Source organism: Camelus ferus, chromosome 21, assembly GCF_009834535.1.
Source record: "Camelus ferus isolate YT-003-E chromosome 21, BCGSAC_Cfer_1.0, whole genome shotgun sequence".
Classification (NCBI taxonomy): domain Eukaryota; kingdom Metazoa; phylum Chordata; class Mammalia; order Artiodactyla; family Camelidae; genus Camelus; species Camelus ferus.
The window spans coordinates 3,266,182-3,278,238 of NC_045716.1; the positions used below are offsets into that span (position 1 = coordinate 3,266,182).

Below are 12,057 nucleotides of genomic sequence, written 5' to 3' on the forward strand. Positions count from 1 at the left end.
CACCTAGTTCTGGGAGAGAGGCAGCCACCGGCCCGCTAGGTTAACAGTTTGGTAATTTATTGGTGGGGGGAGGGGAAAATGAAAACAAAAGAACTTTTCAAAAAAAAAAAAGACAAAGACGAGGTTATGGTGACATGCTTTATAACGCCAACCCTTGCAAGTCCATCTAAGAAATTCCACAGCCAAGACTTGGGTCTTTAAATCTGCCAGCAGAGACGCATCCAAAGGTTGGTAGAGAGAGGGGGAGGGAGGGGGGAGAGCAGTATTGAGGTTCCTGCGTAAACCGCAACGCCCAAAATATCAAAATAATAAGTCGATCCAACCGGAGAGGAACAAATGACTTCAAAGCTTCTGCGCTTGGGAGAGAAGTTGAGCAGCATCCAGAGAGCAGCGAAACCCGAGTGCCAGCATCCGCCCGGAGCGCTCGCCGCCGCCGCCGCCGCCGCCGCCGCCGACGCCGCCGCCTCCCCGGATCAGCATGCAACAGCGATCCGCGGCTGCGCCGGGGAGAGGGCGGGAGCGGGCGGGCGAGCGCCTGGGCGAGGGAGGAACAGGTTGCAGTCGAGACCAGCGGTGGCCTGGCACGGGAGTTAGATCCAAGGACCGAACTTGCTCACTAATGACTGTCTTCCTCTTCCACCCTGGCAGCCCCTCTCCGTGGAGCAGAGAAGATGAGGAAGGAGAGGGGGAAGGCGAGGAGGGGCAGAACTAGCGGAGCGCAGAGGCGCAGCGAGGCGCGCACTGGAGTGCCAGGCGAGGCGGGGGCGGGGCCGGCGGGGATGGGCGGGGCGGGATGCAGCCGGAAGGACCCCGGCCAACCGCTGCAGGAGGTTCCTGGGACGCGAGGCTGGTTTGGCTTATTGACTGAGGTAACCAGAGGGTAGGGGCCACCTCTGCAAAGATCCAGGCAGGAGCCGCTTTATCCTAACTAATGCGAAGAGAAGAGAAGCAGGCACAGCTGGCGGCGCGGCGGAGTCTCCGCCTGGGATCCGAGGCCCGGCGGGGGCGCACACGCAAGCGCGCACGTTCTCGCGCCTTCCGTCCTCTCCGAGTGGCGCCTGCCAGGGCTGGACCCCGAGCGGTGCCCGGCGCGCCGCCGCCCTAGCGGGGAGTCCAAGCCTTTGCGCTCTGCGCGCCTTGGGCCAGGGCACGGTTGCCGCTCCTCCGCACCTCGCAGGTTCCGAGAGCGCCTCCTCATGATTTACGCGGAGAAGGCAGCACCCTCTTCTGCCCATGTCCCCACTTAACAGCCTGGAGGCCCAGTGAGGGACGCTAGGACCTCTGGGGGCTCCGCGCCTGGCACTGGAGCCAGCTCCGGCGGGAGCTTCTGCCTTCTTTCTCCAAATAAGATCTGGGGCGGCCTTTTGGGTTCTGCTTTAGCAGAGCCTTGCGCGCGTCCTTTTCCGGAAGGGTGGTATAAATACTGGGGCCCTAGATGATGAGTTCTTGGCTAAAACTACCCTTCTCAAAATCTTAACAATCCAGGAGATCCTCCAACCCCTAACTTATCTTCAAGTCAGCTCCACTGACTTCTTCAAACCTACCCCATTAGTGAAGGAAAAAACAATTCGTATCTGAGCTGCAAAACTGGGAAAGGTGGACTCCTCTGGGTTTAGCAACCAAGCCATTCCCCACAGGTGGAGCAGAGGTTTGAACTGAAGACAGGTTATCAGCTGCCCCCTGCTTTGGCCTGAACTCAAAGTCCTACCCAAATCCTTCCCACCTGAGCAACGGGAGAAACGCAGCCTGGGGGCAGAGAAAGGAAACAAAGAGATTGACCAGAGATTGGAAATCAGGGGTGAGTGTGGCCTCGCGCGTGTGAAAGGCAGTGTCTCTGCACCAGAGAAACTGGTGAGAAGGGAACTGATGTGACGTCTGAGTGAGAGGCTCGTGCGTTCCTCCGTGGATGTGACTGTGTGTGGGCAAGGCCATGTGAGCGCTGACACGGGGCTGCTGTGTGAGGTGTATGTATGAAGGGAAGGTCTCTGGTGCTGGAAAACCAAAGGAATGGTCCCAACACATCCACCCCCAGCAGGCAATGCCGCCCTTGGGTGTGGAATGTTGAACTTTCCATTCAGGGGAGTCCATTTTCAGCCAAATGACTATTTGAGGTAAGTCAGCTCTAATTAGCATTTTGATTTCATATTCCAGCCTTACTCTGTCCTTCTGCCTCCCTTAACTGGAGGGTCCTTTCTGCCTGAATCCCTAGTCAGAGTGAAAGGGAAGGTGGTACTATGAACCCTGAGGTCCCATCAGCCTGGCAGCCATTTAGAACCAGTCACAAGTGGCTGTCTTAGTATTCCTGTAAAGTAGATAGGATTAGAAAAGACTTTCAGAAATGATCAAATCCATGCTTTCAGAGGTAGGACCATAACACACAGCACAAAATTCATTCAAATCATTTGACAGATATTTCTGAGCACCAGGCACTGTTTTAGGATCTGAGGACACAATAATGAACAACACAGGTGATGACAAAAATTATGTATCCACTTCCTAGACTGAATTAGATCTATAACTTTACTGGCTGGAATGCCTGATGGACCTCATTCTTCTGCTGGAACTTCACCCCTTTCCTTTGTGTCCTGGTCTTAACGGGCTAGAGGGTGGTGGCCCTGCTTGTTCATACTCAGAGCAAGCAGGGATGACCAACCTTTTACCTCCTGGAAGAGGTTTTTGGAAGATCAGGAACCCTTGACTTGTTTTCTTCAATGTCACCCACTCAGCAGAGATCTGGTACAAATTCCCTTTGCTCTCTACAGTGTCCTGTGTTCTCTGCAGCTGCTGTAATTCTTCAGATACCTAGAACCCTCGAGACAGGATGTTATACATGGAAATGTGAGGATCCACTGGAGTCAAGGCTTACCTTCCTGCCTTATGAGGAGGCAGGGGTCACAAATGCCTGTGTTGGGGATAATGTACAGTGTGCTGGGAAGTGTGAGCACCTCTGGAGGGAAGTTGTAAGCTGAGAATTCCTGGAGGGTACAGTCCAGGACAGAGGCAAACATGACAGCATAAACAGCTTTGGGAATGAACTTGGCCCGGGGCAGTAATGCTGGGAGAAAGGCACACTCTCATATTCACCCCCACCTCGCTGTCACAGCTCCCGAGACCTTTGAGATCTGTGAACTTCATTCATGTTCTCCAATTCCCCCCTACTCCCAGTCCCCAGAGGGCTACAATTTCAATGACTGTGTGTTTCCTAGTTTTCAGTTTACATAAACCTCACTCTAAACCTCTGAGGTCAGCCTGGCCACATATGTATTATGACCACAATTTGGTGGACAAATTGGAGCTTCAGAAATGTTAAGTACTTTGCCCACATCCAACAAATGGCAGATTTGGGGCTTCTTAATAGATCTGCCTTTCACTGGTTGGCTCTTTCTAATACTCAGGCCAATTTCTTCTGGGTAGTAATAGTGCCCAAACTGTCCCATCGTCGAGAGGAAACTATACAATCATGCTAAGCCTATGGGAATGCTCTGCTTACCATCCTCAAGTTGAATTTGATCAGTGACCACATGCTCCTGGAACCACACTGGGAGGATGCTGAACTAGGAACCCATCTACTGTCCTCAAGATCCCTAGAGGATCCTCAGGAAAAAACCTGAGATTAGTCTCGTCATTGCCATAGTCCTCCTCTTAATGGAACTTGGCATTCTCCTTCCCGTGTCCCTAGTTCCACTGTCCTCTTAAAGATCCGCAAATGGAAATGGAGAAAATCAGCAATTGGTCATAACTGATTGGAAGTCAGTTTCCTAAAATCCTTTCCATGTCCCTTCCAGCCCACAAGGGACAGTGGTCATAGTTTCGTGTTGTTAGAACGCCATCTACTGGTCATTTGTGAGCACATCGCTGTGAGCTTGGGTACTTGGCAGCCCAGCACCTCAGGCACATCTGAGAGCCTAGACATTCCTAAAGAGGTGACCTCTTGTCATCAGCCCTCTAGTCCCCTATGGTACTTTGCTGAGGCCCAAGTCCAAAATTTCACCAACAATGCAACCATCCATCTTATAGTAACGTGCAGCCCCACACACTAGGCACACATGGGTACATGGTCACCACACACACATATACACGCACACAATGCTCTACATGTTTTCCTGCTAGCAGTGACCTGCAAACTAGAAACCCAAAAGGATCTGAGGAAGCAAGGGGAAAACTCCTAGAGTAGGAACCCCATGCAGATAGTTCACTTTCAAAGCTTTCATGCCAGAGCCCCTCTACTCCAGTTTAACATCCACAGCGCAAGCAGGCAGGAGAGGAGGCAACTGGCCGAAAGGCCCTCCAGCATCCTCTGGGAACGGAGGGAAACAAGGTGGCCACACTCCCCGGGACCAGGCAGGCCATGGGAGTTTGTACCAAAATGGAGAGATGTGAGTGGCAAGGATGGAGAAGCACTTAGCCTATTCACCTCATTCATAAAGCTCTTCCCTAATCTGTCAGGCCTTGGGCCATCGTCAGAGGAGAATTCAGCCCATCACTGAGGAGCCTTCAAACATAGCCTCATCCAAAAGAGGGCGCCCCACTCCCTCATCTCCCCCTACCCTGCCAGTTCCACTCAACTTAAGCGATCAGAGCCCCTTTTGTTCTTTTTTCCCCCCTGTTGAGCTTTCCCAGGAAATAGACTCTTATGCAAAGCAGTGCTCTAAGGAACATAATGCAGAGAGAAATTGGGAGTGGGTTTTAAGGAAAAAGTTGGCAGGAGACCACGTGCAAATTCATAGCAGAGCAGAGGAGCATTATGGCAATGCAGACGTCTTGGGAGTCTGGTGGCTTCCTCAATACCTTACAGCCCTGATTTGGATGAAAACAGAACTTCACGTCCTTATGTAATATCTGTCCCTAGAACCAGCATTTCTCAAACCTCTGCCTGAGAAACCCCACAGCTCCAACCACAGATGTGCAAATTTTGCTTAAAAAAAAAAGTTTTAAAAACCATTCATTTCTGACAACTCAATACTTCCCGGGAGCCAACCGTGGTAATGTTACCTCACTGCATCTTCATTGCAGGACTGGGAGACACATTCTATTATCTGAGGCTCAGAGGTTCAGGGACTTGTCCAAGTGCACAGAACTAGGAAACAGCAGAGCTGCATCTCCTGATATTAATGTCAGGATTCTTTACAATGTGTGGCCACTCTTTACATACTGCATGTCCAAGCAATGTTTTCCTTGTTTAAGAGTCTGTTCATAGGCAAGATCTTGGACTTTGGAGAAGTAAGCCATGACCTTGAGCCAGAGAGACTCCCAGAGGGTTAAATTTCTAAGAATGCATTCCACCTGTCCCACAGGGCTGTTGTGAAGATTAAGTCAGTTAATATGTGTCAAGCTCTTAGAACAGTACCTGGAATACAGTAAGTGCCACATAAGTGTTTCTTCAACACATTTCAGTGATGATAGCTGTGACCACGGTAACACAGGCAAACACTGCATATCTGACAGCTTTCTGCTTCTGAAAGCAGACTTCAGACGTGCAGCCCAGGGCTGGCTGCGGTGTGTGCAGGATGGACAGAAGAGCAGAGAAATGTAAGTGCCTGAGACTTGGTCAGAAAGATAATGAGGAAAAAGAAAGCAAAATATTCAACAGGAAACTATATTCAATTTCTTGTAATAACGTATAATGAAAAATATATATATAATGAAAAAATCTGAAAATATAAATATGTATGTATATGTATAACTGAATCATTTTGCTGTACACCTGAAACTAACATTGTAAATCAACTACACTTCAGTAAAAAAATTAAATTAAATTGAAAAATATATAAAATAAGCCCATTTAACGCAAAAGAAAAAGCAAAATATTTGAAACCAGAGTCTGAAGAACTCAAAGGCTCTGATGTCTAGGAGAGACGTGCTGGTTTACTTAGTCATCAGTTCATAAACCCATTTAACAAATACTCATTGACCCCTTTTAACGTGCCAGGCATTGCTCTCCAGGATTCTGAGGCTCAAGGATAAATCAGACACAGTCACGGCCTCTAAGTGCTTACAGTTTAAGAGAAAGGGAAGGACCCCCTCATGAAGACCCCTAACACGAGGCACAAAGCGGTGTGAACCCGGAGAGCGCACGTGGGGAGGGGCGGGGCGGGGGGAGGAGCCACAGACCAAGATGGTCCTGTCCCCTTCCCCAGGAAAGAGAAGAACCAGTGGGGTCTCTTTGAAGACACGGAGCTGGAGGCCTGGAGAAGCACTGAAGCACAGGAGTGTCTGGGCTCAAAGGGTATGAAAGGCAGTGAATGAATTAACCAACCACTCGACATTTTAATTTTCTCTCAGTATATCCAGGATCACAAAGTTCCTAGCAATACCACTTCGATCCCTTGTTTTCCATAAGATGAGGTCACTTTTCAGCCTGGACAAAAGTCAGATGTGTTGAACTGAATAGACATTAACTCCTACTGGGAAAGTCAGTTTGGGGGGTCAGTGTCCAGCCCTGGACGGCAAAGGCGCCCCGCCCCATCGCCGTATATCTCAGCTCCCACCCCCGGGGCCAGCCCTGCTGCCCAGCCAAGGCCGGCTCCACAGAGCATCGCAGTCTGAGGGTAAGAACAACTGACGGAAATACGCCCATCCAGCCACCCGCTTGGCCTCTTGACTCAGAAAACAAAACACAGCCCACACATTGCAAAGCTTGCTCAGCCTAGGTGGGCTCCGGCTGATTCATTCATTCAGTAAACATAAAATGAGCACCTTCCACGTGTCAGGCCGGGCGTCAGGTGCCAGGGCGGAGAGGCAGTGCCCGGCGGCATCCTGCACTTACTTGCCGGTCTCCATCCACTCTCCCCCTATATTTCACCCTGCAGCGAAGCAGGAAAAGCAGCACACATCCAAAGAGAGCCTGGAGGAACCCTGCTGGCCCAGGGAAGAGAACTCGCTCCCACCCCGCCCACCAGGCTTGCCTCTCGCAGGACTCTGGGTTGGAATCATCTGCAGATTAAGCCACCACCTGTCCATCACCACACCCTTTCTCTCCCACTCTCTCCTACGCCGAGCAGCTGGTTACACCCACCTGGTATAAAATAATCAGAGTGAATAAGGCAGTCCCATATGATATGGACTTAAGGCCAGTTTTGAAATGTGCATCCGGGCAGACCATGCTGGCTCTGCCCCTGCCAAGCCCCAGAAATTGCACAAAGACCCCACCGACCCTCTGTGGCCCCTGTGTTCCCCTCCTTCTCCTTGGCTGTCCTGCAGGGTTCGGCACCACTGACCTCCCCTCCTTCCCAGAGGTCCCTCCTCTTAGCATCCCAATCTCCACACCTCCCAGTTTCTCACTGTCTGGTCCTTTCCTTACTCAACTCCCTTTATTGTGGGAGCACCTCAGGGGTCTGTCCCCAGCCCCTTGACCCTCTCTCTGACTTCTCTCCCTTTGGGGTCATGTCCTTACCCACAGTTTCAACTATCCCCACTACTTCCACATCTAGGCTCTAAACCCTTTCACCTCATTCCTAAATGTGCAGTTAAGAACTGGGCATCTCTTCATCATCTCAAACTCAATGAGATTAAAAGTGATTTTGAGATTTGCAGTTACTGACTACTATATATAAAACTGATAAGCAACAAGTTTCTACTGTATAGCACAGGGAACTATATTCAATATCTTGTAGTAACCTATAGTGAAAAAGAATATGAAAAGGAATATATGTATGTATATGTATGACTGAAACGTTATGCTGTACACCAGAAGTTGACACAACACTGTAAACTTACTTTTCTTCAACTTCTAAAAAAGTGAATTCATTCTAATTCCTTCAAAGCAGGCTCCCCCTCCAAACCTTCCACCTTCTATCCAGGTGACATCATCCTCCCAACCAATCACTTAACTTCAGTGGCTCCTCGCAGCCTAAAACATGGCCAGACTCCTCAGCCTGACAATTCAAGACAATCTGAATTCAACCTCCCTCTCCAACACCACCTTCCCGTGTACTGTAGTATTAACATAGTTAGAACACATCAGACCCACACCTGCCTCCAAACTCCTGCTCACAGCTCCTGCTTCAGACTGAACCTAGCACAGTCTTCCTCTTTTCTGCTGCTCCAGTTCCTGGTATCCCTCAAGGGGTGTGGGTCCCTTCAGTTCTGCCTCCTCCATGAAGCCTTCTGTAGCCTCTCCAACTCCGACTTTGATTGCTACCTCCTAAAAACTCACAGAAATTTTGGATCGCTCATACATAGCACCTTGTTTACTCACTGCCATTGTTGTCACGGGTGTAACCTCACCAGTACACACCTCTTTAATTTTTCAGGTAGGTACACCTTGTCTCCTCCACTGTGGTATAAGCTTCTCCAGTGCAGAAGACGTATCTTCCCCTTTGTTATTACCCAGAGAGCCTCCATTGCGTCATCCTCGTAGCAGGCCTTTACTAAATACATAGTCAACCGATGAATGTTAGAGCCTCATGCAACTCCTTTTGGTGAAAAAAGCTTTGGCATCAACCAGGTAGCTGGCCCTTATCTGAGGGGCTGCCCTTCTCCTGTGCCACATTCCGCTGTGCCTCCAAGTCTCCGCGCTGTTGTCCGAAGTTCCAGCTGTTTCGGGGTTGAGTGTTCATCCTCCCCTTAGTGAGAAAGGATGCTTACCTCTCTCGGAGGAGATCAGGTGACTCTAACTCAGGGGAAGCTTTTCCAGCATAATAACAGCCTCACCTTCATTTTATCCATCATAAATTATAGGGTTCATTCTCCTCTGGGGAATATCGCCTGCTCTTTAAAAACGTAGTTGAATTAAGGTTGGGGGAATCAGTTATTTAAAAGAGACATTCCAATCCCTGCATAGAGAATACTTTCAGATCCCTTTCCACAGAAAATGAAACATAGAATAAAATTCTGCTTTAAAAAAAAACCAACTCCCGTCTTAATCGGTTCTATCTCTTCTCTCTGCAAAAAAGGCAAATGTCACCCTCATGCCTCTTTCCCTTGTGAAGAATTACACGGGAAAGAGACACAGACACTTTTGACTGTACGCAGACACACTCTAGCTTCTGATCTGATCTCACGTTCTGCCAGTCAAGTGTACAAACATATACAAGGAATCTTCCTAAGCTGTTGGGAGCTTTCAGACAGGCTTAACTCAGTACATTCAAAGGTGAAGAATTACAAGCTCTTTTGAAGATTTCTAAATATTCCCAAGGTGCCATTTAAAAATGGGAAAAGTAGGAATGTAATTCTCAATCCAAAGAGAGAATCTGTGAAATACTCCTAAAGCCCTTAACAAGCCAGTCCCTTCTCCACACACACACAGTCACACTCAGGATACAGCCCTTCCCCTTCTTGTTTTTGTTTGGCTTTTTCACATAATCACTCCATCACTCATCCACATTCTCCAAAGAAATTCTGCCGGCTGTAAAGTGGTCATGTATTAATATAATCACCCAAAGCTTCCTATTATGCTGTTTTCCCTTTGTTAAAATAATATCCGTTCTCCACTAAGTCATAATTTCATATGGCAAATTCGAGGACTGTAAAAAACAAAGAGAAAAACAGACATGTATCAAACAAGTAAAGAATAATTATTACAAGGAAAAGTACAGGCAACCAGGTTAATTGTAACAGGTGTTAAACACAGACTGTGCACAACGTGCTGTACTAAGCACTTCGCTTTCCTTATTTCTCAGAATAATTCCATGTGGTAGGCACTGTTACAGTCTGCATTTGGCACACAAGAAAAGCAAAACTGAAAGACATTAAATAATTTCCCTTAAGGTCAGACGGGTGGTGAATGACATCACACAGAAAGTCAACCCCAGGTCTGTTTGACTCCAAAGTCGGTTATCTTCACCACCACACTGCAGGGCCTCTCACTGATACCATTAATAGAGATCTGGGTAGTCACTTAATTTCATGATGAACCTATGATTCCAAGAGGCAAGAAAATGTCCAGACACCATAGCCAGAGCTGAAGGACACCAGCACAAGTGTGGGACAAAGACGAACTCGCACCGCAGTCCTGGTTGGGTTTATTGCCCCACTTGCAAACATGACAGCAGTAGAGCTGCCGGCTAACTCGCAGGAGACTACTGGTAGACCAACCATGACAACAGACTCTCAAGTGCACTGATTTCCAATCCATGCTGGTGTTATCAGCCTGACTTGCTGCCTCATTTCTGCATTGCCAAGTCCTCAGGCACGAACCAAGCAAGGAGAACTGAGTCCTGCTTCGAAAACTGTTGAAACTCTTCAAAACTTCTCAAAATCCAAAGTGTATATTATTGTGCAAAGTCTGCTCACGATGAACATGGTTTTATCAACCCATTGGCTTATTAGTCAATGAATGGTCAAAGCTACCCCAAATGCCCCAACCCCCGAGCCCCCTGGTGGGGGTCAGTCTAGGTGGCTACCTGGAAAAGTTATCAGCCAGACTCTGGAGGGGTCACTAAAGGAGGGAAGGGAGGAAAGGAGAGGAGACGATGTTCGGCAGCAGAGAAGGAGGGTCCGCCGCACGGCGGGCCCAGCTATTACCCAGAGCTCCGTGTTCAGCAAAGCTGGGGTAGCGCTGTTCCTACCATTCAGGAATATCGATCTTGATCATTCGGTATGGCTGGAACTTTTTTTCTTTAATGAATGCTGCTGCTGCCAACGCGTGCCACTGAGGGATTCAGCACATTTAAATCCTCCTGCCTCTCAACTTGTTTTCCTGCCTGCGCTCCAGCAGGTAAGACGCCCACAGACTCACAGTGCTCCGGGCTGTAGAACTCACAGGAGTCTATCCTGTTCAGGTTATTTTTAAACTTTCAGGCCACTTTCCTTCCCCATGAACAGCAGGCCTGCCATTTAGAACAGTGTTTAACCCACACCCCACCTGCTTTGAAACTTTAGCTTTTTGTGTTAAAAGAAAAGAAGCAATCCTTCGAGCTCACACATGCACATACACGCACGCACGCGCGCGCGCACACACACACACACCCCTGTAAACTGAAGACAATCTCCAGATCTCTGAGGTAAAAGACCCAGCTCCCAAAACTGTGGGGAGCCTGTTGAGATGATATGTGTGAAAATGCCCTGCACACTTAGAGTGTCAGCACCACGGAGGGAGGTATCACTATGACAGCTGTAGGGACAGACACCGGGCATTACAGGTGATGCCCAAAGGCACCTCCCTACCTCCCTACTTCCAAAAGGGAGCGATGCCAGCACAGTTAAAGCATTCAAGGCCCTTCAATTGCCTAGGGAGCCAGACAGGAGCTGGCTAAGGGGTGTGAGGTTATAATTTTCTTCAAATTAAATTTTCTTCAAAAATATTGGAGAAAAGGGAAAGATTCTGAAAACAATTCAACAAGAAGAGAGGGGAGCAGAAGAAGGAAAGGAAAAGTTTCAAAGCAGTAACACCACCTCCCATTTGCGGAAGGTCTAACTAAGAGGTACTGTGTGTGCGTTACCTCGTTTGATCTGCATGAGAATTTCCAGAGGCTTCAACCATTTTTTCAGATGAGGCAACTGAGATCAGAGAAACGACGTCCCTAAACTGAGACCACACAGCCAGTAAATGGCAGAGCTAGACTTGGACCTGGACCTGTCTGAGGCCAGAAGTCACGCACTGCCCCAGCCCCGCACTGCGAGCGTGGCCTGCATGGTGAGGTTCGAGAATGGTTTCAGCGGCCCGGAGTGGCAGAGCTCAGGGTAGCTCCGGAGTTAAGGGGGGGCTCGGGCAGTGAGCCTCCTCCCCCACCAAAAATAAAAAACTGAAACATCCCTTTTCTTGGAAACTGGAAGGTTTTGCGTGAGCTACACATCCCCCCCACGGCCACGCAGCTGCCCAGGCTGTGCAGACCAGGACGGCAGAGACAAAACTAATCACAGACAGTCCCCAGATGTCCTCCCGGGGGTGGTCTACCTCTCAGGCCAAAGGATGTCGCTTCTAAAGTCCTCTGGTTGCCATACCGCTCCGGGAACCTCCCATCCAATAAAGCAAGCAGCTTTCCCTCACAGCAAACGTCTTCCCCACAGCTCCCAACACACGGGAGGGATGACTCACTGGAGAGCCTCCTCCTCCTCCTCTCCCCCCTCACCCTCTGGCTGAGGCGCTGCAAAGTGATAAAATGATCAGGTGGCTCA

General features: G+C 49.1%; 1 protein-coding gene across 1 annotated transcript in view; it reads right to left on the minus strand.

The window, feature by feature from the left end:
- Nucleotides 1–12,057, minus strand: part of CACNA1E (calcium voltage-gated channel subunit alpha1 E) — a 345,678-nt gene that overhangs the window by 280,425 nt on the left and 53,196 nt on the right.